Genomic DNA, 27,564 nt, shown 5'->3' on the forward strand with positions numbered 1-27,564 from the left:
AGAACAGAGGGAGCTTTGAGAACTATCTCCAGCAGCCACATGGCTTACAATAAAGCTCAACTTTGAAAGCGTTTACACACTAGAGCAACAAGGAGAACTAATCTCCTGGTGGTAATATGATCTGCAGAGGCCCTGAGGAGGCATGCAGCATCTCCGTTGCCAGGCCCTTGGTCTGTAATACTGCAGTTTGTTTACAAGCCCCTGCTGATAGTTTGTGGACCTCTTCAGAACCTATTTAGGAACCAGGAAAAGTCCAAAGAAGCAGTACTGAAACACTGAATTTGGCCATTTACCAAAGAAACTGCTATTCCTTATGAAGGGAGGATTAACTGTTAATAAGCTCCCAATTATCATAGGTAAACATGTGAAGATGCCTGCCTTATTCTACAGATCACTCATAGTGGTATTTTAAATTTTGTCAGATAGCCTTTTCATTTCTCTAATTTGTTGAAAAACATGTTCAGATGCTGTTAATATTGACCCCGACTGGGATGTCAAAATCCTTGTGCAGATAAGGGACATATCATCTCACACATACAAAAGGATTAGACTTTAAGTGGCCAGGATAGTATCAATCCTATGACTATATTGACATCTTTGTGGCTTGTATGTGAACACACACACACACACACACACACACACACACATTTTGTCATCTTCAGTGAAATTAGTACTGGGTCCCGGACGACTCTTCCAACGTACTCATGATCTCCGGATCATCTCTGTGACGGGGATACATCCCAGTCTGTTTATTCATGTTCCTCAGTTAAATCTCACAAATGTACCCCAGAGTGCTCCAAAGGGATCTGGAGGCACAGGTATGAAAGGCTTTGAAGATGGCTGGAGGCTATTGTTCGGTAGATACCTTGGGCTGTGTTTTTTCATGTTTTCCGTTTTGGTGTTGCCCCCAGGATGATTTTATGCAGATGTTTGAAAGGTATGGGTGTTTACTTTTTAGAACACACGCATCAGTCTTCCATCTTCTTTGGAAGGACTTCAGCAACCTGCAAATGGGAAAGTAGCCTGGTAAATTTCTGATCCTCATCCAGCTGTTGCTGCCTGTCTGGTTGTGAAATGTGACAGGACCATGGCCAACTGTGTGATGTTGGAATATGTTGCCTCTGAAATTACTTTCTATCCTCTACGTTGCTCTGTGAATTGAGAGGGAGTGACTAGCACTGATCAGGAGGTCTGAATCACATTTTGTATTTGCCTATTCAGGAGTTAATTGGTTTTCCATTAATCACAAGATATTCTTCCAGGGGCCATTTGCAAGGGATTGCAGACATATGGAGCTTCATTCCAGCTTGAGACTGTGCTTGTGGAAAGATACTTAAAAGTATAAAATAGGACATAGATGACAACTAATACTAATAATCAGACAAGAAAATCATGGTCCTGGATGTCTGCCCTTGGAGGGATTAGGGCTCCAGCCTGAGTCTACAAGACCAGACAGGATTGAAAAATGGAGGGAGCAAGGGAGGAACATTTCAGGCAGGGGAATGACACACAAATGAGGAGCTAGGTGTGGATGGGGTATGTTGGGGACAGTTACAGAGTCTTGGAAAGTGGATTTATGTATGTCCTAAGAGAATCGGGTAAAATTGGATGGAGAAGTATGAGTGAGCAGACATCGTGATGCTTTGGATGACAGAAACCCCAAATTGGCGTAAACAGTAAAGACAATGTGTTGGCTCAATAACTGGAAAAACAGCTACTTTTCAAGTTGCACACGGGGATCTCTAGGTATGCCTTTCTAGGTCTCGATCTCCTGGTGCTCACCAGAAGGCAGCCAGCAATGGCCAGGGCTCCCGGATTCTTTATTCACAACCAGAACCGTCAAACAAAAGACCTGACATTTGTTCTGATTGGGCCAATTCTAAAGAGCATGGCGGCCAGGGGAAATGCCACGTTCTTAGAAATGGGATTCTGTTCATCCTGCAGCTGGTCAGAATATGGATGAAATTGTGCTGATTAGGTTATGCTGGTAAACATCAAGCTCTGGGCTGCACGCCATGGCCCATGCCTGTAATCCCAGCACTTTGGGAGGCCAAGGTCAGGAGTTTGAGACCAGCCTGGCCAAGATGGCGAAACCCATGTCTATTAAAAACACAAAAATTAGGTGGGCATGATGGTGGACAGCTGTAATCCCAGATACTTGGGAGGCTGAGGCAGGAGAATCGTTTGAACTCGGGAGACAGAGGTTGCAATCAGTTGATATCATGCCATTGCACTACAGCCTGAGCAACAGAGCGAGACTCCATCTAAAAAAAAAAAAAATCAACCTTTGGAGCTAAGTTTAGGGGCAGATCCTGTGGCTGCTACGTAGTGATTTCCCAAATGAAAATCTATCCAGGCAGAAAGGAATGGCAGGAGAGAGGGTGGATTCACAACAAAAACAGTGTCTACTCAAGGGTAAAATTATGGGTGGGTTTGAATCCTGGGGTAAATAATCTTGAGGAATCCAAGACTTTATTCTATAGGCAGATCCACTTGAGGTTATTACTCTATCTTTCTTGGTCCTTGATAGGCGTGTGTAATGGTTTGCCACTGGTCTTAACTATATGTGCTATGCCCAGAAAAGTTCTTTGGTAGCTAATTTGCCTTCTTATCCTCATCTGCTTCAGCTCCTTACTAAGACTGTATGTGTACAGCAGTGAGCTGCCTTTTATTGAGGCCCTACGGAGTGTAAAACATGAGTGGCTTTGCAGGGAGACCTTGCCTCCTTCCTCCAGGGCTCCCTGAGAAGCATACTCAGTTACTTAAGTCTTCTGTTAGGTTATTCCACTTAGTCTTCTGTTTGATCACATTCACACTGACCACAAATCGTGTGGGATTGCTGAAGTTATTTATTATTATTATTATTTTAATTTGAGACAGAGTCTCACCCTGTTGCTCAGGCTGGTTTCTAATACCTGGACCCAAGCAGGCCTCCCACCTCAGCCTCCCATAGTGTTGGGATTACAGATATGAGCCACTGCACCTGGTTTCTGAAGTTTAATAGTGCCACTCAGAGCCCAGCTGTGTTTCCATCTGTCTATTGATCCAGTAAGTTCCTGCTATGTGCCAAGAACTCTGCTGGCCACTAGAGGTGAATCCAGGTGTGGCACACGGTCCCTACTCAGGAGCTCCCAGCCTGGTTGGGGAATTGGACAAATTTACAATTTTGAATTTTTGTATATACTGTTTGTAGTGTGCTGTGGAAGTTTCGAGGAGTTTCTCTCAACCAAACGTGTTGGCTGATAAGATTTTTCAGTTGAAATGATGTTTAAAATGGTCTTAGAGAATTGGGTAAGGCAGGGAGCAGATGCTTAGAGTGGAGGCAAACATGATAAATGAATCAAGGCCACAGTGATGTCATTTCCAGGAAGCCGAAGGTGTTGTTTTATAGCTAGGGCTGTAGTTCTTAAATAGCTGGGAGGTGGAGTGGAAATGCAGGTTCCCAAACCTGCCGCCTGAGATTCTGATCAATGGATTGGGAATTGGGAATGTGGTGTGGGCAACACACTTGGCACTTTTTCAGCTGGTTCTGATGATGGTGATCCAAGGAGTACCAGCCTGGGGTAAGAGTTCAGGTGTGAGGTTGGGAGGGTGAGGGATGGAGGCTGGGGTAGGGGAAGGGCAGGAGTCTAGAGCTTCCAGGTCTGAGTGATGGACAGGATCTTTTAGGGAGTTAAAGGCATCAGCCAGCAAAGTATGTTAGAACACTTAGAAGGTAGAATACTTAGAACAGGAAATAATAGCTTAGGTTTATTGTTGCCGAGTTGAGCTAAAACATATTTACAGGGGGAAAAAATCCCTCAAAATCATGACTTGGCTCTAAACTCATGCGGCCAAGAATTCAGGTACAAACTTCAAGTGCAGTTCTTAGTCTGCAAGTCCGCCTCCCAACCGGAAATTGTCTTTGTTATATTAGCTCTGTGGTTTTGGAATGCTCTTGAGTAACTTTGGAGGCCGCTCTACAAATTGCATGATTCATTATTTAAAAATATGATTGATTAAAGACAGAATAAATATTCAGAATACTGAATATTTTTTGTTACTCAGAACAATACTGAATCCACATGGGCGGTGCATTTAAGGGGGTGTGCAGCATTTATACAGTTAAGGATATTTGGGGGTTCACTTAACTTGGGCCTCTTTTCATAGAATCATTAAGACATTGAAAGACACTTTAATTTCTTTCCTCAGAAAGGTAACCACAAGAACCTTCTCAAACTGTTCTTGGTTTATTCTGCAAACTGCTTAGAGTGAGCTAGGTTCCCCATCTGCTGGATGGTGTACTGTAGACTAGAGGTCCCAACCTTTTTGGCAGGGACTGGTTTTGTGGAAGACAATTTTTTCATGGACCAGGGGCTGCGGGGATGGTTTCTGGGTGATTCAAGCACATCACGTTTATTGTGTACTTTGTTTAAATTATTAATACATTGCAATATATAATGAAATAATTACAGAATTCATCATAATGTAGAATCAGTGGGAGCCCTGAACTCGTTTTCCTGCAACTAGATGGTCCCATCTGGGGGTGATGGGAGACAACAGCAGAACCTCAGGCATTCAGTTCTCATAAGGAGCGAGTAACCTAGATCCCTCCCATCCGCAGTTCACAGTATGTTTACAATCTTAAGAGAATCTAATGCTCCCTCCTATCTGATGGGAGGGGGATCTCAGGTGGTAACGTGAGTGATGGGGAGCAGTTGTAAATACAGATGATGCTTTGCTTGCTTGCCAACTGCTCACCACCTGCTGTGCAGCCTCTTTCCTATCGGGGTGCAGTCTGGTACCATTCCATGGCCTGGGGATTGGGGAACCCTGCTGTGGATTCTCCTTCTTCCTTCCTGTGCAGTGATGATTTTTACCTACCTGGTGTTAAGAACTAGAGTTCAGGCCAGACATGGTGGCTCACACCTGTAATCTCAGCACTTTGGGAGGCCGAAGTGGGCAGATAATGAGGTCAGGAGTTTGAGACCAGCTTGGCCAACATAGTGAAACCTCATCTCTACGGGAGAAAAAAAAAAAAAAAAAGCCGGGCATGGTGGCGAATATCTGTAATCCAGCTACTCGGGAGGCTAAGGCAGGAAAATTGCTTGAACCAGGGAGGCAGAGGTTATAGTGAGCCAAGACCATGCCATTGCAGCCTGGGTGACAAAGTGAGACTCTGTCTCAAAAAAAAAAAAAAAAAAAAAAAAAAAAAAAAAAAGAAAAACTAGCTTTCAGACTGCGCTGTGTTTTACAATATTGTTGGAGTTACCCAGCTACCATTACAAGCTTAGTGGAAATGACTGAACAAGTCCCACTTCTCAGTACAGCTTTTAACTGCTTTGTGTCTTATGTTGCGTTGAATTCATTAGTTAAGTTTGAGAACAAGGTGACACGTAGCAGTGAAGCATGAGAGCTGCTTCATCCTTGACATTCAAATTGTTTATTGTGTTAGGCTTTAGCGTGTGGGTTGATAGAGAGTACAAGAAAGCACACTTAGAGACAAACCACTGATGTTAGAGGGTCGGTGACCGCACTGTGGACCTTTGAGTCAGGTACTTCTCTGCTATCGCGGGCTGGACCTTTGAGTCAGGTACTTCTCTGCTGTCGTGGGCTGTCTGTTGACTTTAGAGTCAGGTACTTCTCTGTTGTCGTGAGCTGGACTTTTGAGTCAGGTACTTCTCTGCTGTCGTGGGCTGGACCTTTGAGCCAGGTACTTCTCTGCTGTCGCGGGCTGTCTGGACTTTTGAGTCAGGTACTTCTCTGTTGTTGTGGGCTGGACCTTTGAGTCAGGTACTTCTCTGCTGTCATGGGCTGTCTGTGGACTTTTGAGTCAGGTACTTCTCTGCTGTCGCGGGCTGGATCTTTGAGTCAGGTACTTCTCTGCTGTCCTGAGTGTTGCTGGATGCTTCGCAGCATCCTGGTTGCTACCTGCTAGACCCGTTTTGACAATCAATAAATGTTTCTAGACGTTGTCAAATGTCCCCTAGGGAACAAAATAACCCCTGATTGACAATCACTGAGTTAGCAGAGACAAGAAAGCCTTTTATAGGCTTTATTTTTATTCTGTTGTTAATCTGTCTTTTGAGAAATTTGTTTTGACTGTTAAATACATAGAGTTGATTCCCATTATTCACAGCTTCCGTCTGTGTGAGGTTGCCTACTTAGTGAGATGTATTTGTAAGCTGCAACCATGTCTTAGGCCCTTTTGCTGTCATTCATGGACTTAGAAAGCATGAAAAATTTGAGTTGACCAATGTGCACATTCCTAGCTGAGATCACATAAGAAAACACTCTGGACTCTTGTTTTAGCTCTCATTCTGTACACAAATGTCCTTATTGTGGCCTATTTAATGCCATGCTTTTGCATTTTTTAACTTGTTTTTGGTGATTTTGCTGTTTAAAATGATCCCCTGGTGCAGTGCTGAAGGGCTATCTGGTGTTCCTGTGCTCAAGAAGGCTGTGATGTGCCTTGGGGAGAAAATGCATATGTTAGGTAAGCTTCATTCATGCGTGAGTTACAGTGCCGTTGGCTGGGATAAATGTTAGTGAATTGACAATATATTAAAGAAGCCTCTTTAAATAGAAACACATTTACAACAAGATTGTGTATTGATTGACTGTCAACAGTTCCGTGATCAGAGGTCTGTAGGAACCTAACCCTGTATTTCCTCTAGGAGCAGAGGTTCAGTATTTGCTAATTCAGTGTTCATAGAGACTTTGTAGAACATAACTACTGCAAATAATGAGAATGGACTGTATAAACATTATTTTTCTGGCCTGTGTGTCAAAAGCGTACATTTTAAGGATCTCATGTGATATGTGACTAAACAAGATTGCTATTCTTTCTAAAAAGTAATATAGCCACATTATAAAAACTTACAAAATGAGTAATTGCTGAGTCAGAGGATGTCAATATCTTTAAAGCTCTCATACCCTATGAAAAATGTTGTATATTTACAATCCCAGCTTCAAGATACCTTTGCTGGCATCATTTTGCCTTTTCCATCTTATTAAAAAATATTGGCGGCTGGCCACGGTGACTCACGCCTGTAATTCCAGCACTTTGGGAGGCAAAGACGGATGGATCTTCTGAGGCCAGGAGTTCAAGACCGGCCTGGCCAAACTGGTGAAACCCAATCTTTACTAAAAATAAAAAAATTGGCCGGGCGCGGTGGCTCAAGCCTGTAATCCCAGCACTTTGGGAGGCCGAGGCGGGTGGATCACGAGGTCAAGAGATCGAGACCATCCTGGTCAACATGGTGAAACCCCGTCTCTACCAAAAATACAAAAAATTAGCTGGGCATGGTGGCGCATGCCTGTAATCCCACGTACTCGGGAGGCTGAGGCAGGAGAATTGCCTGAACCCAGGAGGCGGAGGTTGCGGTGAGCTGAGATCGAAAAATAAAAATAAATAAATAAAAATAAAAAAATTAGGTGGGCATGGTGGTGGGTGCCTGTAATCCTAGCTACTCAGAAGGCTGAGGCACAAGAATCACTTGAACCTGAAAGGCAGAGGTTTCGGTGAAATGAGCTCACGCCATTGCACTCTAGCCTGGGTGACAGAACAAGACTCCATCTCAAGAAGGAAAAAAAAATGGCAAAGTTGATTCATGTTCGAGAAAATACAAATTTCACAGATATATTTAAAATACAACTTAAAATGCTTTCCCGCCAGACGTGGTGGCTCAGGCCTGTAATCCCAGCACCTTGGGAGGCCAAGATTGGCGGATCATCAGGTCAGAAGATGGAGACCATCTTGGCTAACACGGTGAAACCCCATCTCTACTAAAAACAGTAGGAAAGGTTAGCTGAGCATGGTGGCATGCGCCCGTAGTCCCAACTATTCGGGAGGCTGAGGCAGGAGAATCATTTGAACCCCGGAGGCAGAGGTTGCAGTGAGCTGAGATCATGCCACTGCACTCCAGCCTGGGCAACAGAGCGAGACTCTGTCTCAAAAAAAAGAAAAAAAATGCTTTTCCCTTTTAACTTTTTCCGATCGGCCAGGTGTGGTGGCTCACACCTGTAATCCCAGCACTTTGGGAGGCCGAGGCGGGTGGATCACGAGGTCAACAGATCGAGACCATCCTGGTCAACATGGTGAAACCCCGTCTCTACTAAAAAAAAAAAAAAAAAAAAAATTAGCTGGGTATGGTGGTGCGTGCCTGTAATCCCAGCTACTCAGGAGGCTGAGGCAGGAGAATTGCCTGAACCCAGGAGGCGGAGGTTGCGGTGAGTGAGATCGTGCCATTGCACTCCAGCCTGGTAACGAGCAAAACTCCGTCTCAAAAAACAAAAAAAACCAAAAAAACAAAAAAACTTTTTCCCACCTTTTCCTCATGAGTATTATGAAATTGGTCCACATCATTTTCAGGCCTTTTCAGAAAATGCACATAAAAATAAGTGCATTTTTAAAATAAATGCATCTATATTAAATGCCCATAATTTAATATAGAAGGGACTTAATTTTTGCCTATTATGTACCGTTAGCATTATGCTTTGTTATTGCATATAATTTAGGTGGAAAAATTATTATTTTACTTCCTTATTATTTGTAAAATACTTACTAAAATGTTTAACTTGTCAAGAGAAATTATATAATGATGCTTCTGTTAAATAGCTGTGGATCACTATTTGTGCTGTGCAGTTAGCTTGGGATGCATATCTTTGAATCTAGTCTTTATTATTATTATTGTGCCAGTAGCTAGAGCTGCAGAACAAAACGTAGATTCAGTCTTGCAGTTTTATTATTTTCTTTCACTAATCTTGACAGAGGATTTCAATGCCTCAGTTTTCAGGGGAGAAGTAGTTAACGCTTAGACGCAATTAGGTAAACATTATCTAGGATTAGTGAAGATTTGTAATTAAATTATGAGAACAGATGTTTGTGGAATGAGTACAATGTGAGGAAAACACTTGAGTGTTAAAGTGATTCTCTAACCCCTGCCCCCCTCACTGTAGCAGAAGAAAAGAGGATATTAAGGGATGGTTGATGCTCATTCATGTATTTCAGGAAACATAGGGACTACTTAAGAGTATGACTAGAGTTTCTGGTGATAAGATTTCCTTGATCCAGTATGAGGAAGTGAGACCTTGTTCCAGCTGTTGACACCAGATACGGAATTTTGGTTGAGTTTTAAGCGCTACTTACACCAGAAAGCTGTAGTTTTAACTTGAGGTGACGCAGACAATAAAAACAGTACTGGGAAAGAGATACTAAAATGTTCTTAGTTTTGACTGACAGAAAACTCTAAAGAATTGTAGACCTTTGTAATCCCAGCACTTTGGGAAGCCGAGGCGGGTGGATCACGAGGTCAACAGATCGAGACCATCTTGGTCAACATGGTGAAACCCCGTCTCTACTAAAATTACAAAAAATTAGCTGGGCACGGTGGTGCATGCCTGTAATCCCAGCTGCTCGGGAGGCTGAGGCAGGAGAATTGCCTGAACCCAGGAGGCGGAGGTTGCGGTGAGCCGAGATTGCGCCATTGCACTCCAGCCTGGGTAACAAGAGCAAAACTCCGTCTCAAAAAAAAAAAAAAAAAAAAAAAAAAAAAGAATTGTAGACCTTTGAAATAAGTCAGATAAGTCATTTCTAGGATGAGGGGAGAAATTGTGAAAGTTTAGGATTACCTGTTGACTGCTTAGAAAAAAATAACATAAAAGGTAAGCTTTTACCAACGCCAATAAGAGCTATTTTCTGGAACAAATGGAAAAGGCTGGATAATGCTACTGACTGAGCTAAGGGGATAAGTCACCCAATACCCGAGCCTCAGTTTCACCTAACAAGGAGACTTCCAGTGTTATTGAGACCTGTAAGATTCTGTTTTCCAGTGAGAGAGTCCCACTTACGTGATAACTTGCACCTCCATCCCAAATCCAGCACTCCAGCAAGACGCCAGGAGTTGTTCCAGGTGTGGAGAAACTTGAGGGTTTGGCAGAGATACAGATTTAGAAAATTTCATGTAACTGGATTTGCTATGAAAAATTCACAGAATTTTTAAAGTTTATGAATTCTGTCCTATTTAGAAAAAAAAGAAAAACCCAGCTTTCCCACAGGTTAGGAATTAGGAGAGCTTTTCCCTGTGAAATTCTTAGTTTACTCTCGGGGTGATTTTTGTTTGTTTGCTATTCAGATAATCATCTAAATCCTACTGGGATGCCCTTTGAAGTGCATAACTCTTCTTATGGAACTTCTATGGGAGAGGCCCTTAGTAGAATGTTTGAAGGAAAATATTTTAGATAGTTGTCTACATTCCTCTCTCAATTTTATTTCTCAAAAACAGCAACAAAGTTTTTTGTTTGTTTTTTTTGACTCAGTTGAAGTGTTCCTTTATTTATGTTTTTGCTCGCTCTGAAAGATGTAAACATTATAGGAAGCTCTAGAGTAAAAGTAATAGATCAGGTTGTGTCCCCCTCAGAAAATAGGTGCCAGTTTTAAATATCTGTATTGTATTCTAAATATCAACATACTTGCTTTCTGCACTCTCCTGTTTTAGTAGTAATAGAACATGTCTATTTTTGTGATGCTGTCACTCATTTTGTTACTGTTGCTTTGTAGTATATTTAGTTTTATGAGATTTCCTTTCATTATTTTTAATTTTTATTTATTGATTTATTTTTGAGACGGAGTTTCGCTCTTGTTACCCAGGCTGGAGTGCAATGGCGCAATCTCGGCTCACCCCAACCTCCGCCTCCTGGGTTCAGGCAATTCTCCTGCCTCAGCCTCCTGAGTAGCTGGGATTACAGGCACGTGCCACCATGCCCAGCTAATTTTTTGTATTTTTAGTAGAGACGGGGTTTCACCATGTTGACCAGGATGGTCTCGATCTGTTGACCTCGTGATCCACCCACCTCGGCCTCCCAAAGTGCTGGGATTACAGGCTTGAGCCACCGCGCCCGGCCTATTTTTTATTTTTATTTTTTATGACTTTTTTTGGGTCATTCTCTTCCGTTTGGGCTTTAGGGTTAGTTTTCTTAGTTGAGATGCTGGTTGACTTACACAGACTTTACAAACTGAGGAAGAATTGCTGTCTTCTAATATTGAGTCTTCCCATCTGGGAAATGCTAGTTCTCTCCATTATTTGTGTGTGTGTGTTTTTAAAATGTCATTTAGTAAAATTAAAAATAAGATTGGTTTGGCATATTTGTGGGTAGGTTTTTTTCTTAGGAGGTTTTCTTTTTCTTTCTTTCCCCTGCTACCCTTCTTTCTATTCCTACATGCTATTGTGAGTAGAATTTTTTTAAATGCCCCCTCCTCTCCCCTCCCCTCCCCTTTGTTTCTTTCCACCTTTCACAGGGTCTCACTTTGTCGTCCAGGCTGGAGTGCAGTGGCAAGATCAGGGCTCACCGCGGCCTCAACCTTCTGGGCTTGAGTGATGCTCGAATCTCAGCTTCCTGGGTAGCTGGGACTGCAGGTGCACACCACCATGCCTGGCTAATTTTGTGTGTGTGTGTGTGTGTGTGTGTGTGTGTGTGTGTGTGTGTGTGTGTTTTTCATAGAGATGGGGTTTTCCCATGTTGCCCAGGCTGGTCTCAAGAGATCCTCCTGCCTCAGCCTCCCACAGTGCTAGGATTATAGATGTGAGCCACCATATCCAGCTAAAGAAATGCCATTTCCTAAATGGTTACTGTATCTGACCATTTATAATCCACTAGACTCTAGGCAGACAGGCATTCCATTTGCAAATATTGAAAGTTTTACTGCTACTGCCTTCTTGCTAGTACTTTATTTCATTTTTCTGTCTGCACTGCCTATTGGGTGGAATAAAATACAGTATATTAACAGCAGGCCTCCTTGTTTTATTCCTGATTGTAATGGGGCAGTATGTGTAACTCACCATTTGTTTGCTCATTTTCATACATTTCTGATTTACTTTTCTTTATAAGGAAGTATTTGTTACTGATAAGAAAGTATCAAATTAACTCTAATCAGGGGGAAATATTTAAGTCATTTTTTGTTTCTCAGAGGATTTGGCAGTGATGTGAGATGTGCCAAGGAATAAAAAAGGTTTTATGATTGATCAAAAACAGATTCTCGTATTTGTCTCTCCTCCAAGGAATTCCTAATGGATAGGACATAGGAGCATGTTAAAACACCTGAACACTCACTGCACCACAGAGAACCTCTGAGAAACCCGAGGCACACACTTTGAGCAAGGTTGTCTTACTGTTCTTGAAGGAGAGTGTGAGTGGGATCAAGGGATCTCGGCAGTGACGGTGACCCAGGCTGGGGCGGAGTCCTGGGGTGTGGAAGTCATATTCTCAAGTAGATGGAGCCACCTAAGTGGGCCCTGGGAGCCTATTGGTAGGGTTGAAATTCAGAAAACCTTGACTACTTGTCAGATCCAGAGAGACTTTGGAAGCTGCATGGAAACAGTGAATTTAGAGATGTCACATACCAGATATAGAGAATGACACGCACGATGTATGATGTGATAGTGCAGGACTCTGGGACTTGTACATGGAGGGGATCCTTATCTGTTACTGAAGAGTGGGTTGGCAGAGTTAAAGCCAAAGGCTTAGAATATAACCTCAAGCTTTGTCATAGCATTCTTTCTTGCTAGTGGATTCTACCACCTGGGAACACTTTTTTTTTTTTTTTTGAGATGGAGTTTTGCTCTTGTTGCCCAGGCTGGAGAGCAGTGGCATGATCTCAGCTCACCGCAGCCTCCACCTTCCAGGTTCAAGGGATTCTCCTGCCTTAGCCTCCTGAGTAGCTGGGATTACAGGCATGTGCCACCACACCTGGCTAATTTTTTTTATTTTTAGTAGAGACAGGGTGTCACCATTTTGGCCAGGCTGGTCTTGAATTCCCGACCTCAGGTGATCCGCCCACCTCCACCTGAACACTTTTATTAGGTAAATTTGAAATTATTATGTGGTGGCTGAAAGCCAAAAACCCTAGTACCTCTTTTTTTTTTCTTTGTTTTTTGAGACAGAGTCTTGCTCTGTCACCCAGGCTGGAGTGCAGTGGCGTGATCTTGGCTCACTGCAACATCTGTCTCCTGGGTTCAAGCAATTCTCTGCCTCAGACTCCTGAGTAGCTGGGATTACAGGTACGTACCACCATGCCTGGCTAATTTTTGAATTTTTAGTAGAGATGGGGTTTCACCATGTTGGCCAGGCTGATCTTGAACTTCTGACCTCATGATCCACCTGCCTTTGTCTCCCAAAGTGCTGGGGTTACAGGCATGAAACACCAGTGCCCAGCGCCCCACTACCTTTAAATGACAGGTTTTGCCCCAGTGATTGCTGGAGCCTCGTGTTCTGTAGAGGCGCCTCAGTGGACTGCAGGGTTGTGGAGCTCCTGATCTCAGTGCCTGTTTTAGCCAAGGCAACTCTGCTTTTATGTATCTCTGTTGATTATTGGCCTTCTGAGTGGAATCATATATGAAGAAAGGACTTTACTGCTAGAAATGTTTCAAAGCTATGATTGTAGTTTATTTTACTTATTTAAATCATGTTTGTATGGGTGATATTGATCTTGCCTACAAAACTCCACATTTTGTATCCCAACTCGATTGCATTTCTCAAGGAAAACTTTGTAGCATGAAGGATTTAGAAATGACCTTATTGTCCGTCTGATGTAGATGTCACAGCATTTCCAGTGTGCAGGCATGTGCTTGGGTCAGTTGTGTGCATGTCTTACTCCCTCTGAGAAATTGTGAGCTGCTGAAGGACCTGCTTTTGTCTTGTTTATTTTGTTTTCCAGTCCTAGAGAACCACATAGGTTCAGGGTGTAGTCCGGTAAAAGAAAAACCACTTTCTTCTTCAGCCTTTGTAGATTCTTAGTCGGAACAGACCCCGGTAACAGAAGGCGGATGTAAGAGAAAAGCAGAATTCTTGACATGTGTATTTTGTGTAATGACACCGAGGGAATGAGTAGTTCTCAGAGAGGTGGCTTTGAATTCCAGCTTGTATAGCCTCTTCAACAAAGAACAGTAGGTTTCTAGAGACGTGATAACGCTGAGGAAAAAGGACTTTGAGCGTGTTTGGGTAGCAGCTTGGGGCACGGTAAATAGCTGGCAGGTAACAGCTAGTTAGCAAATTTGTTCACGTAGCTTCCTCTGGTACCATCTCCAGGCGGAGAAGTGAGAAGCCTCTGAAGCTGCTCACGGTGGTTAAACTTTGTTCTTCCTGGTAAAAGAGAGGGCAGGATACCTTTCTTCTTTATAAACCCATGTCCTGCTTTCTGGCAGATGCAGGGAGAGCGGAGAGCATTATAATGCTCAATAATGCTTCATATTTTGGGGTGGCCTATTCTGGTCTCTTACATTCCTGATTCTCTTCAAACCCTAGTGAATGAACATCCCCTTGCCCTTCCGCTAGTGATGTCACTGTGGCAGGAGAGGGGAAATTAAGAGGGAGGAGTCCTCCAGCAGCCTGACTTCCCTCTTGACTCTGAGTGTGCAGGCGAGTTGTTAGAGAGCTCTAAATAGCCTCTTCTGGGGATTGCTGCATTTTACTAGGATCACTGGAAATTGAGGTGGGAGCTTGCCAAGAAAACCTCTCCCAGTTCTGCGTGGGCTACAATCTAAGTAACAGAGGCCAGCGGATGTCGACTGAGCCTAGAGGAATTGGGGGTCCTAGTCTTCATGGCCAAATTGGAGAACTGTCTCTTCCAAGCAGCTCTGTCTGGCTCACAGTGAGCTGTGCTCTTTATTCTTTAGCCAGACCATGTGCATTATATCACTAGCACTTTCTTGTGCCTGTGCCACCATATTCTGCAACCGTCTAATAGAGGATTTTTGTCTTCTACACTAGCTCTGAGGTAGCCCTGTTGCTAGAGCATCTGACATAGACTGAGTGCTTCTTTTAGGCAAGGCTCTTTGGTGGCAATGGAAGCCCATTCATACCAGTTTGATAAGGAAGTTTCCTGTATGCTTTTGAAAACCGGGGGCCTTGGGGATCACCAGAACAGGGGACTGAGGCACTGAAGGTGCTCTCCTGGCTCCCACACCCCTGGCCCCTCTTTTGGGGATGGGGTGGGGGTGCTTTATCCTCTCATTATGCAGATGAACTTGCAAGGTGGTGATTACCTCCCAGTTTCCAGTAGCCCTCTGTGGCTGTCCCACTCTTTGTGCCTTCCTAATCTTCCAGCTGCCCAGCTAGAGTTCCACCAAATAGAATGGCTCAGTTACTAGGAAGAATTCAACTGGCCAGAATTGACCTGTTTGAGTGAGACCATACTGGTATTAGATCCCTGGCTTAGGAATAGAGTAGCTGCTGGAGTGTCAGGGCTCTACTCCTGCCCAGACGGTTTTGGGGGAGTGGGAAGGTAGGGCAGATCCCTGGGGACCAAAGGGAGCTCCTTTGGGCTGGGCAGACCACAAAATACATCTCTTAAATTGTTTACGTATTTGCTAGAGAAAATGATGCATCCTATTTTCCAATTCTAATACTCCATGTTTTTTTCTTTGTTTTTTGCTTTTTTGAGATAGATTCATGCTTTTGCCTCCTAGGCTGGGGTGCAGTGGTACGATCTTGGCTCACTGCAACCTCTGCTTCCTAGGTTCAAGAGATTCTCCTGCCTCCCAAGTTAGCTGGGATTACAAGCGCCTGCCAACACATCCAGCTAATTTTTGTATTTTTAGTAGGGATAGAGTTTCACCATGTTGGCCAGGCTGGTCTCGAACTCCTCACCTCAAGTGATACAGCTGCCTCAGCCTCCCAAAGTGCCGAGATTGCAGGCGTGAGCCACCACTCCTGGCCATACTCCATGTTTTGATGTGAAAATTTTCTGTGCCTCCTGTCTTTGGTTAAGAATTACCAGGCCTTCTAGGGTACATTCTGGAGGATGTATATACAGTACATACTGTCAGCTGTCTGGATAATGCCCCTGCCCTGCTCCTCAGCCCTTCTTTCGGGGGTTGGACTCTGCCTGAATTGCATTATGAAGGCTTCCAGAGGGGAGGGCAGCTCTGCAGGTGATGAGACTTGAGGACACTGTGTCACCCCTTCCCACTCACTGAGTCTGCAGAACTGCAACCAAGGCAACTGGAGCCCGGAGGCAACGAGGGCTGCTGCAGGCACAGCCTGGTGAGTGGTGCCCGCTTGCATGGCTCTTTCCAGAGAGTAAAAATGATTTGCCTTTCCATTTGTACAGAATGCTGCTGCTTCCCATTCTTCCTCCATACAGAAGGAAAGGGAAAAGAAATCATTATTCCAAAACAAGACAGAAGAAAGAGAACTAGCCCCATTCAGAGAAGCCAGGTTTCTGGCTGGGCTGTGCTTTGCAACTTCATTAGAGCCATGTGTTATTTTTGAGTAGCAGGAATAATAGGACTTGCACCTAATCAAGGAAAGGAATTCCAAACAAAAGCTTGGGTGGGGTTTCCTGGGCAGAAGCGTGATATTGTAATAAATGGGAAGCGGGTTCTACAGTCCAATCTCTGGTCTGATTACACAAATTACAGCAAAGGGCCTGTTTTCAAAGGAATGTAACACACCCCACTGAGGCCTCTCTTCAGCGGGTGTGTCTTCATTTCCTCAAGCTCCTTCCTTCACAGCTAATGCCTGCACATAGGAACAGAGGGCCCTATGCGGAATAACTAAGATGCCTTCTTTAGGGTCTCTGCCTTGGGGCCATTTTACAGGTGAGTTTACCTTATGCTAAAATCCTTTAGAGACTCCTGTGGCTAAACATCCCGCCCTTCTCTTGCATTACTGAACAGAAAGCCAGTGCAGGAGCCTGACCTTCCAGTCAAAATTGCCAGCATTTCCAAGCACTAATGAGCCAAGCGCTTTGTATGGGGTGGAGGGGTGGAGGAAAGCATTTAGATGAAAAGTCTGTCTGTCTGTCTGTCTGTCTGTCTGTCTGTCTGTCTGTCTCTCTCTCTTTTGCAAAAGGTGCACTATCCTTTGTCACTGTTCCTGATGACCTCCTGCTGTCCGTGGTCTTCAGATCTCCAGCCTGGCCTCCTCTCCTTCCCTTTCCAGCCAGTTGAGCCACTCAGGGACTCTACCTGCTGCTGGCTCTTGCAGTATCAGGCTCCCTACCTCCCTTTTTCTTTCCTTTCTTTTCCATCTTCGGGTTTTAACATCCTCTCCTCAAGAAAACTCCCTGTCCTTACCCTCCCTGGACGGCCCCTGAGTCTCTCTTAGATCCCTGGAGCACGCTGGGTTTATGTTTTGAGCTGTTATCTCACCCAGTATTAAGTGACACCTTTGCCTCTTTTTCCTTTTTAACTTAAAAGCTCCTCAAAGTCCAGAACTGTCCGTCTTCAAATTCCTGATACCTGGCACATAATAGATACACCCGAATAGTTTGGAGATATTGTCTTTTCTCTTAAACAAATTATATATTCTGATTTCATTTGTTACTGTAGCCAATTTATGCCACATAACAGATGTATTTTGATCATAGCCCTATATATGTAGTATTAAAATGTTTTTATACCATTTTGGTTGTTTTTAACCCATATATCTTGTTGCCTTGTCTCTGTTTAACTTCAAGATGCAAGAAGCCCAGTAACTGTGTGGCAAGGCATCACTGGGATACTTGCCTGACATCTGGGGTCCTGGATTATCACCCTCATCTTTCACTGGGGATGTGTTCTGGTTACTGTAGAATCTGAAAGGCAAGATGAGATCATACAGGTGCTGGTGCCTGCCTCCTCCCTGCCTGTCTCACACAGACTCCCTCTGCTCCCTCTTGGCTCTGCCCCTTCTAGCCTTCCTGAACATCTCCCATTCATTCATTCATTATTCATTCATTCATTCATTCAATTTTTGATTTCCATAGATTTTTGGGGAACAGATGGTATTTGGTTACACGAGTGAGTTCTTCAGTGGTGATTTCTGAGATTTTGGTGCGCCCATCACCTGAGCAGTAAACACTGAAGCCAATTTGTAGTTATTTATACCTCACCCCCTTCCACCCTTTTCCCCTTGAGTTCTCGAAGTCTGTTGTGTCATTCTTACGCCTTTGCATCTTCATAGCCTACCTCCCACTTATAAATAAGAACATATGATGTTTGGCTTTCCATTCTTGAGTTGCTTCATTTAGAATAATAGTCTCCAATTCCATCTAGGTTGCTGCAAATGCCATTAATTCATTCCTTTTTATGGCTGAGTAGTATTCTATCAGTTAACAGTTTATCAGCTCTTTGACTGATGGGCATTTGGGCTGGTTCCACGTTTTTGCAGTTGTGAATTGTGCCGCTAATAAACATGCGTGCAAGTATCTTTTTTATATAATGATTTCTTTGTCTGTGTGTAGATACCCAGTAGTGTGATTGCTGGATCAAGTGGTAGTTCTGCTGTTAGTTCTTTAAGGAGTCACCACACTGTTTTCCATATTGGTTGTACTAGTTTACGTTCCCACCAGCCGTGTAGAAGTGTTCCCTGCTCACCACATCCTCACTGACTTCACCAGCTTCTGTTATTTTCTGAGTTTTTGATTATGGACATTATTGCAGGAGTTAGGTACCGCCTTCTGGTTTTGTTGTGTTTTTTTGAGATGGAGTCTTACTTTGTTGCCCAGGCTGGAGTGCAGTGGTGCAGTTTTGGCTCACTGCAGCCTCTCCTTCCTGGGTTCAAGTGATTCTCCTGCCTCAGCTCTTGAGCAGCTGGGATTATAGGCACATGCCACTACAGCCAGCTAATTTTTGTATTTTTAGTAGAGATGGGGTTTCACCATGTTGGTCAGGCTGGTCTTGAACTCCTGATCTCATGATCCACCCTCCTTGGCCTCCCACAGTGCTGGGATTACAGGTGTGAGCCAGTGTGCCCAGCTGCATTGCTGTTTGGATTTGCATTTCCCTGGTCACTAGTGATGTTGAGCATTTTTTCATGTTGGCCATTTGTATATCTTCTTTTGAGAATTGGCTATTCATGTTCTGAGACCACTTTTTGATGCGATTGTTTTCTTCTTGCTAATTGAGTTTGTTGTAGATTCTGGATATTAGTCCTATATCAGATGTATAGATTGTGAAGATTTTCTCCCACTCTGTGGGTTATCTGTTCACTCAGGTGACTGTTCTTTTTGGCATGCAAAACCTCTTTAGTTTAATTAAGTCCCACCTTTTATGTTTGTTTTTATTGCATTTGCTCTTGGGTTCTTGGTTACAAAATCCTTGCCTAAGCCAATGTCTAGGTCTCCCATTCCTGTGTCTGCTGCACATTGCACATGCTGGGCCTGGTGTCTCTCCTGATGGGCACAGTGACCTGTCCTCCTGCCAGGGTTGGCTTCTCTGGTCTCCTCTGAGAAGCCTTCTGTGATTTCTTCAGCTTCTCCCACCCTGCCCTGAACTCTATGGGTGAAAGCTCCTAGTGCGCATCACGTTTTATTGCAGTCATTTGTTTATGGGTGTCTCTTCCCACTGGATGGAAGGGGGCCGGGTTCTCAGGCAGGGAGTCTTAGCCTTTCTCCTTCTGGTATTGCCCAGCATGTAGCCAGGTACCAAGCATGCACTAACTACTAGGTGATCCAGTAAGTTATTTGATAAGGGGCATTTTTTTCTTTAAATAATGAGTTTTAAAAAATTCTTAGTGGTGGTATTTTGAGTTTTAGAAATATTGCGCATGTCCGAATAGAGTTAAAGGTTTGGGGCTAGGCTGGGTACAATGGCTCGTGCCTGTAATCCCAGCATTTTGGGAGGCCGAGGCAGGTGGATCACCTGAGATTGGGAGTTTGAGACCAGCCTGACCAAAATGGAGAAACCCTGTCTCTACTAAAAATACAAAAATTAGCCAGTTGTGGGGATACATGCCTGTAATCCCAGCTACTTGGAAGGCTGAGGCCGGAGAATCACTTAAACCCAGGAGACAGAGGTTGCAGTGAGCCAATATCGTGCCATTGCACTCCAGCCTGGGTGACAAGAGTGAAACTCTTATCTCACAAAGCAAATAAATAAAAAATAAAGTTTGGGATTCTGCACTGTGCAATTCTGTTTTACAGATGAGGGAAAGGAGACTGAGAATCTCTAGCCTCCTGCCTTGTGGGAGGCAGGATGGTGCCTCAGCCTCAGGCCTTCAGAGTTGTCCTCTGGTGGGCTTCTCCCCACACAAGAGAGTCCTAGAGACTTCATGAAAATGTTATGCTGGCAGGAGATTTCTGGTGTGCTCCTAGGGTGGAGAGGCTGGACTCCAGGGAACAGGAAGGGCTTTCAGAATTATCTCTGATACAGTCCAGAGCTGACCTTGTCACACAATGGTAGCAAGGCTCATTTCAATCTGCAAAGTGGGAAGTTTTCAGAGACAAATGGAAAAGGAGAGGTGAGGTTCTGTGAGCACTACAGAAGGTTGTGCTGAGGTTAGAGGTTAGCCTTGCCCTCGGATTATATACCTTACAGATTTTCTTACAGATTTTACTTTTGTGTTTTTTCCCCTGTATACATTAATTTTCCTGTGCTGTGTAAGGCACTGCATTTCTGGATGAAGCATAGTGGCTCATGCTTGTAATCCCAGCACTTTGGGAGGCTGAAGCGGGTGGATCACTTGAGGCCAGGAGTTCGAGACCAGCCTGGCCAACATGGCAAAAACCCATCTCTACTAAAAATACAAAAATTAGTCAGCCATGTTGTCGGGTGCCTGTACTCTCAGCTACTAGGGAAGCTGAGGCAGGAGAATGGCTTGAACCCAGGAGGTGGAGGTTGCAGTGAGCTGAGATTGCACCACTTGACTCCAGCCTGGGCGGCAAAGAGAGGCTCCATCTCAAAAAAAAAAAAAAGAAAAAAAGGAAACTGCATTCTGCCCACTGACACACACACACTCAGAAATGCTTATAAATATCCCATTGTTGCCTTCATAATTAGCCCAAAGGCGGAGAGATGCATACAGGAGCTGGTAATTTGTGCTTGTATGCTTGCTAGAGATTCACCAGCAGCAAACCCAGACAAGCTGTTAATAAGCGTTAAACACCACAGAGTCTGCATGCTGGGTTAAGCCTCAGCCAACACTCAGGGGACAAAAACCTTTCCCTTGTGGTAGCCTCTCTTGATTGCTATGGTGAATAAAGTTCATAAATACCATTTTGAGAAGTATTTACAATATTCTTTTGGTACAGTAAAATTTCATTAGTTTGGGATAATGGAAAGTCATCTAACCTAGAAGATATAGGGACAATTTAAAAACATTACTTAAAGTATATACATAATAAATTGCACTTGACTGACATGATATTTCTAAAAGAGGTTTATGAAATATGATCTGTGACACAAATTTAAGACATTATGGCCGATAGAGGGATTTAGGGGATCTATGGTAATAGATATTTAAGAGCAGCAATTAACATACCACTTCATAATTAAGTACCCTGGATTGCTTAAGAGACGCTGCCTGGCAACAGCTGGACTCTTAAATCCCTTACGTAGCCCAGTGTTCATTTGAACGAACTTAAAACTATTTGCGACCCTCATTTTGCTGGGTAAATGCTTTAATCTTCCAGTTGTGGGTCTAGGGTTATCTCACATTATGAGTTAGTGTGGTCTACCTGAAGGACATCCATCCTCCTGTGTTTCAAATCAGCAAATATGTGAATGTGTACAGTGTGCAGCTGCGTTGGTCAGATTTTAAATAACAAAATGTATTTCCCACCCTCAGGAAGTTTGCAGTCCACTGTGTAGGATAGACAGAGAACTGGCATAGCATTGTCAGGGGCTGGGCTTTGGAGTGGATGGCTCTGCTGTTTACTAGCTCTGTGTGTTTCTTTTACCTCTTTTTTGGAGTCTCACTCTGTTGCCCAGGCTGGAGTGCAGTGGCGCAGTCTCAGCTCACTGCAACCTCCGACTTCTGGGTTCAAGCAGTTCTCCTGCCTCAGCTCCTGAGTAGCTGAGATTACAGGTGCGTGCCACCACGCCTGGCTAATTTTTTTGTATTTTTAGTAGAGACGGGGTTTTACCATGCTGGCCAGGCTGGTCTCGAACTCCTGACCTCATGATCTGCCTGCCTCGGCCTCCCGAAGTGCTGGGATTACAGGCATGAGCCACCACGCCTGGCCTCTTTAACCTCTTAAGCCTAGTTTCTTCATCTGTAAAAATGAGGATGATGATGCATCTTAGGGTTATTATGAGGAAGAGTGAGGTAACTCACGTAAACTCTCAAGCGTAAGTGTTCATTGTTTATCTGGTGTGGCTGCTGCTGATACAGTAAAGAAATGACTTAGGCTGGGCACAGTGGCTCACACCTGTAATCCTAGCACTTTGGGAGGCTGAGGTGGGTGGATCACCTGAGGTCAGGAGTTCAAGACCAGCCTGGCCAGCATGGTGAAACCCCTTCTTTTTTTAAAAAAAATAAAATAAGCCGGGCGCAATGGCTCAAGCCTGTAATCCCAGCACTTTGGGAGGCCGAGGCAGGTGGATCATAAGGTCAAGAGATCGAAACCATCCTGATCAACATGGTGAAACCCCGTCTCTACTAAAAATACAAAAAATTAGCTGGGCATGGTGGCGCGTGCCTGTAATCCCAGCTACTCAGGAGGCTGAGACAGGAGAATTGCCTGACCCCAGCTTGCGGTGAGCCGAGATCGTGCCATTGCACTCCAGCCTGGGTAACAAGAGCAAAAGTCTGACTCGAAAAAAAAAAATTATAAAAAATAAAATAAATTAAATTAAATTAAAAAGAAATGACTGAGATAAAGCATGGCAAATGTTCAGTGAGACTAGGTCTGTGCTGTGTCCTGAGAATACACAGGTGTGAACAGATAACTTTTAATCCCCCTGGTCGGGGGTTGGAGTAGGAGCAAGATAGGCCAGTAGCTGGGGAAAAAGTTAGAAGGCTACAGATGAGCAGGACATCAGTACTTCTCGGTTCATTCATTTGGCAAACAGTTTTGGAGATTTATGGTGTGCCAGACACTTCACCAGGCACTGGGATTATAGGAATGAGTCAGAAGATTAAAACCCCATTGGAGCCTACATTCCCGTGGGAGAGAGAAGGGAAGAGCTCGTGGGTGTAAGAACACTGGGGTGAGGGCTATAAGACGGGTTCTAGGAATGTGGAGTAATTAAAGATGGCCAGAAAGTAGAGGGGTGTGCATGGGGTATAGGGGAACTGGGTGACGAGGCTTAGGTGGGAAGTACGCACGTATTTGGGAAGGCCTTATGAGTGTTTCTAAAAAAACCCCTGGCCGGGCCCGGTGGCTCACGCCAGTAATCCCAGCACTTTGGGAGGCCGAGGCGGATGGATCATGAGGTCAGGAGATGGAGACCATCCTGGTCAACATGGTGAAACCCCGTCTCTACTAAAAATACAAAAAGATTAGCTGGGCATGGTGGCACGTGCCTGTAATCCCAGCTACTCGGGAGGCTGAGGCAGGAGAATTGCCTGAACCCAGGAGGCGGAGGTTGCGGCGAACGGAGATTGCGCCATTGCACTCCAGCCTGGGTAACGAGAGCAAAACTCCATCTCAAAAAAAAAAAAACCCTGGTAGCATTGAGTAGCCACAGGCAGCTTTCCTTTCCTTTCCTTTTTTTTTTTTTTTTTGAGATAGGGTCTTGCTGTGTTGCCCACCTGTCTCAGAAAAATAGGTGCTGGAGCTCAGTGGTACAAGCACAGCTCACTGCAGCCTCAAACTCCTGGGCTCAAGGAGAAGCCCTCGCCTCAATCTAAGGTCTCGCTGTGTTTCCCAGGCTGGTCTCAAACTCCAGGACTCAAGTAGTGTCTCTGCCTCAGCCTTTCAAAGCGCTGGGATTATAGACATGAGCCCCTGTGCCCCGCCTACTCTTTTTTTTTTTTTAATATATAAATATCTTTCTCTGCTGTCATTGTAAGATTATAACATTTGTTACATAAAATATATAGTGTCAATATATTTTATGTACAGATTATATATGTTATATGCTTTACGTATGAAGAATTGTATAACTATATAGAGAAAATTCTATATCCTATATATAGAATATATGTAGGACAAATATAGAATACATATATAGCATATGTAGAATGTAGAATATATATAGAATATAGAATTTTCTCTAGTATATATAGTTACACAATTCTTTATAGAGAATATATCATTAAATAATTTAGGTATCTGTTTTTTATCCACTTAGTATAGAGTAAGCATTTTCTCAGATTCTTATAAACAGTATTTTACTGGCCACGTAGTGTCCAGTCCAGAGTATGAAACATGTTTGTCTTAACCAGCTCTTTCTTTTGGATCATTCAGTTATTTCCAAGGCCTTATTAGCATACAGAATGACTGTTTTATCTTTATATGTGAAAGCATTTCTGCATCTGAGATGATTTCCCAATGTTAAATCTGCAACATTGTGATTACCGGTTCAAGGCACTGGACATTTTCAAAGATGTCTGAAGTTAGAGACATCGTGAGAATATTTCCGTAAAAGACTGCACTGACGAAAAATTGGTGTAAACCTCTCGGTGTCGTGGAGACACCTGGGGGCATGGTGACGGTGGATTTGAGCAGCAAGATGCTGGCAGGAGTAACAACAGTTAGGAGACAACACCTCTCCCAAGGCGATGGATGGCATCGGTGAGGAAGAATGAGGGGACAAGCCAGGAGCAGTGGCTCACGCCTATAATCCCAGCACTTTGGGAGGCTGAGGAGGGTGGATCACTTGAGGCTAGGAGTTTGAGCCAGTGTGACGAACATAGCAAAACCCCGTATCTACTAAAAATATAACAATTACCCTGGCATATTGGCTCATTCCTGTAATGCCAGCTACTCAGGAGATTGAGGCAGGAGAATCGTTTGAACCTGGGAGATGGAGGTTGCAGTGAGCTAAGATCATGTTATTGCACTCCAGCCTGGGTGATAGAGTGAGACTGTCTTGGGGGGAAAAATGAGGGGACCTTGCTTAATTGTGAAATGTGTAGGCTTGTGGCACGTCAGGAACTGCAGCCTGGCATGCTGAAGATGATGCCTTTTGGTTTAGGACCTCCAGAATTCCCTCTTCCCTTTCCCCTGTAGTCTGTACCTTATAACCATTTGTGTAAATGTCAGTATCCTCTACTGAATTGAGTTCTCTGAGCCTATGACTGTAGATATTAGCATTTTTATGTCCCTAATTGTTTAATTAAGGTCTGTGGGAGTGAAGGGAAAGGGAGCTGGGCATGGAGTGTGGCTTGGGCAAGGAACGTGGCCCTTTTCCAGTGTGACTGGGACTGGTAGGGCTGGGCAGCAGGAGGGAGTGGCAGAAGGGGAGGACAGACCTCCCTGCCCTGGGTCAGGCAGAGTTGAGCCCCAGCATGCATGGTTGGAAGATTCGGCTCTCCATCGTGGCTCTGGTTTCATCACTGAGTGACCTGGGGCAAACCATTGTGCTCTCTATGCTTCGTTTTCCTCAGGAGGGTGACAGCAGTGGCAGTCTCTTAATTTTCTGTGTATTTATTTTTATTGAGACAGTCTCGCTCTGTCGCCCAGGCTGGAGTGAGGTGGTGTGATTTCGGCTCACGGCAACCTCTGCCTCTTGTGTTGAAGTGAGTCTTCTGCTTCAGCCTCCCGAGTAGCTGGGACTACAGGTACACGCCACCATGCCTGGCTTATTTTTCTATTTTTAGTAGAGACAGGGTTTTACTATATTGGCCAGACTGGTCTTGAACTCCTGACTTCATGATCCACCTGCCTCGGCCTCCCAAAGTGCTGGGATTACACATGTGAGCCACTGTGCCCAGCTGGCAATGTCTTTAAATGCAACATTGAACAATGATTTTTAGGTCTATAGGTAAGAGGTACAATTTAAAGAAAAGGTGGGGAGTAATGAAATCAAACCCAGAGGACTCACAGTAGTCCTCTTCAGAATGTTGGAAGCACGGTGTGTGGCCCACTGGGAGTGCTTGGTCTGTGTTAGCAGTGGAGATTGATAATGACAGCCACTCATCTGAGGGTTGCCTTTCTCACTGACAGCTGGGAATAGTGTGTTTCTTGGGGTGGTCCCTGCCCCTGACGGATGGAAACACCTTCTCTCTTGACCCTGCCGCTGAGCTTGTCCTTTGGAAGACATCCTTGGCCTGGGCTTTTGGGGCTAGGAACACATTCCCGAGCCTTGCCCTCCTGAGCTCTTCTGTAGCTGCTGGAAGAAGCACTGAAGGATGCCCAGCTGTACCCTGCCCAGGTCCTTCTGGAATCTCAAGGCTGGATAACCCCAGTGTTAGAGCATGTATGAGTTTCTGAGGGCTGCTGTAACACATGAGCACAACTGGTGGCTTGTAGCAACAGAAATCTATCCTCTCCCATTTCTGGAAGCTGGAAGTCCCAAATTAGTGTGTTGGTCGGGATATGCTCCTTCCAGAGGCTCTGGGGAGAAGACTTCCTTGCCTCTTTCAGCTGCTGGTGGCTTCCTGGTCTTGCGTCTGTGTCATGCCACACTCTGCCTCTGTCCTCATACGGTCTACCTGTTCTTTGTGTCTTCTCTTCTGTCTCTAAGGTCACTTCTCATTGGATTTGGGACCCACCTGTATAATCCAAGATGCTTTCATCTCAGTATCTCTAATTGCATCTGCAGATAATCATTTTCCCAAATAAGGTCACGTTCCCAGGTTCCAGGATTTAAGATGTAGGTATATCTTTATGGGGGGCCACCATTCAACTCCTACAGGCCAGAAGTGGAGCTGTGCTCTGATGGGAAGACCGAAGGGTCTCCTCTGGGCACCCGAGTCACAGACATTTGGCCTGACCTGGCTCTAGAGCCTCTCTTCCCTCTTAGGGGAAGCTGAGAGATTAAGAAAGTTCTCAGCAGAAGGCAGGGGTTAGCCCTGCGTTTGGTGCCGAGGATTGCATGGGTTCCAGGATTGTCTGTCACACACACACTGCTACCCAGACTTTTTGGAAGGATGGCACAGCTCACCTTTTGGAAGGTTGGTGCAGTCTGAAGTCAGAAATCTCTCTTGGCTTCTTATGTAAGCAGGTGAACCCAGTGGCAGTAATTGTAGCTGTGGTTGGATTTTTGTGGTAAAAGGGAATGGCTGTGGAAAATGGAAGCTGGGTAGCACATGAGAGAAACTTTGTGATTGTGTACGATAGGCACAGCTGAATTTCACTTACCATAATAATTTTATAAACACCCCACATAGGCTAATGCAAATGTATAATTCAAAGGGGAAGCTGTGATTGGTCATTGTGGAGGTCAGGTATAGGTTATATTTCAGGGTTAATAATCAAGCTAACTGACTTTAAAACTACAGTCAATGAAGCAGTAGTTCTGTGTGAGTTTGCCCTTTCTGCCTTGTCCCAGTCAAAGCTCTGTTCAGTTCTTTGGTGATAACTGTCCTCTCTTCCTCCTTCTCCACCTCTCTTCTCCCCTTGGTTTTCCTTATGCCAGCGCTCCTCCTCTTTCCCCTTCTCAAGACTCTTCAGTGCTGTTGAAAATATTAACAGGATTGGCGTGTCGATGTGAATGTGTTTCCAAAGTAGTTTCAATGTGGCTCCATCCAAAAGCTTAGGAGGTTTTTAGGGATTGGCCTTTCTAGACCACATTCCCTCTGCCCCACCCACAGGGAGGGTGCCAGGCGGATCCCTGGCTTGGTTCCAAGTGTGTCAACAGCCTGTTGCTTTCTAGTTCAACAGGAGAGAATAATTTTGGGTAAACATGGCCGTTGGAAAAAAGCAAATATTTATCTTGGCAGTTGCAGTCACTCGAGTGTTTAGCCCCTCTTGTGTTCCTGGGGACAAAGTGGGAG

The 27,564-nt window shown here is 44.4% G+C and overlaps 1 protein-coding gene and 1 pseudogene across 25 annotated transcripts in view; one reads left to right on the forward strand and one right to left on the reverse strand.

Annotated features, from left to right (window-relative positions):
- TLN2 (talin 2) overlaps positions 1-27,564 on the forward strand; it is a 482,025-nt gene that overhangs the window by 165,133 nt on the left and 289,328 nt on the right. The window contains exon 1 of one of the 25 annotated variants that reach the window (XM_017976632.4): positions 16,473-16,577. The exons of the other annotated variants lie outside the window; for them this stretch is intronic. The gene's annotated coding sequence lies outside the window, so the exon portion shown is untranslated. Of the gene's footprint in view, positions 1-16,472; positions 16,578-27,564 lie in introns of those variants that run through there. 25 annotated transcript variants of the gene reach the window in all.
- The window catches only part of LOC144577549 (adenylate kinase isoenzyme 6 pseudogene), a 49,511-nt pseudogene that overhangs the window by 20,690 nt on the left and 1,257 nt on the right, over positions 1-27,564 (reverse strand).

This window comes from Callithrix jacchus, chromosome 8 (genome assembly GCF_049354715.1).
Source record: "Callithrix jacchus isolate 240 chromosome 8, calJac240_pri, whole genome shotgun sequence".
Lineage (NCBI taxonomy): Eukaryota > Metazoa > Chordata > Mammalia > Primates > Cebidae > Callithrix > Callithrix jacchus.